Below are 1215 nucleotides of genomic sequence, written 5' to 3'. Positions count from 1 at the left end.
TCCTGCAGGAAATTGTTGTGCCAGAGTTTCAGTACAAAGGAACAAAGGATCACAAGATATAAAAATAACAGAGAATAAAAAAATACCAACAATTAAGTTATAAACAGGTGCAGACAGAAACATTAAAGTGTTTATTGTGGTGCAGGATTAATGTTATAGTCCTGTATGCAGAAAGTGGGAGGAGTTAAAAAGTTTGACATCTACAGGGATGAAGGACTTCCTGTGTTGTTCTGTGGAGCACCTCGGTGGTCTCAGTCTAGGACTGAAGGTGCTGTGGTCAGAGTCCAGGTGTCCTGCAGGGGGGGTGACGTGTTGTTCAGGATCTGGAGCAGGTTCCTCAGCGTCCTCTGCTCAGACACCTCTGTCAGAGACTGCAGGTCCACTCCCAGAACTGAACCAGCTCTCCTGGTGAGGTTATTGAGTCTGTTGGCACCAGCTGTCTTCACCCTGCTGGCCCAGCACACCACAGCGTAGAAGAAGATGCAGCTTGGTCCTGTAGTGAACTAAGCCTCAGGTCAAATCTGGCCCTGAGGGCCTTCCTGGGACAAGAACTGTTACTTCATTGATTTGAGTCCAGAAACACAAAATTAAGTTCATCCAGAGACTTTCTAAGTGTGTCCTGCACTGATCAATTGAAAGAACACTCTCTTTTTTATTATCATTACTATTTTACAATATCTTGATAATCAAAAGTGTGTTTAGTTCAAACCATTTTAAATGTTGAAGTGAACTACTTATTTTAAATCAACTGTGAAACAGTATTAATGATTTTTAATCCTCATTCAAAGTAGAAATCAAGTTAATGTTTGTTACAAGAATAATTATGCATTTTGATTTTCTGTCTGAAATGAGCAAGTTGTAAGTCGGTCAAAAGTCAAGTTTCGGTCAACTACATGTTTACTGGAAAGAAATGTCATGTTTAACTTTTTCAGACAGATAGGAGGAGACTGACTCCAAAAAGTCTAATTTCTTCAAAACATCTTTCTGTCTGTTCTTAAACAACCTAATCTTTCTCCTTGACTTTTTATTAATAACCTCTTACATCACTAAGACCACACCCTGTTGGTTCGTTTCGACCAATCAGGAAGCTCTCAGAGGAACCGGAAGTGACCTCTTTAAAAGGTTCAACACTTCCTAGTTCCTTGCAGAATGCTGGAATGCAGAATGCAGAATGCAGTTCCAGCAGAACAACGGGAACTAAGCTGAACAGAATGC

Source organism: Nematolebias whitei, chromosome 6 (genome assembly GCF_014905685.2).
Source record: "Nematolebias whitei isolate Nwh7 chromosome 6, NemWhi1, whole genome shotgun sequence".
NCBI classification, from domain to species: Eukaryota; Metazoa; Chordata; class Actinopteri; order Cyprinodontiformes; family Rivulidae; genus Nematolebias; species Nematolebias whitei.
This window is presented reverse-complemented; position numbering follows the sequence as displayed.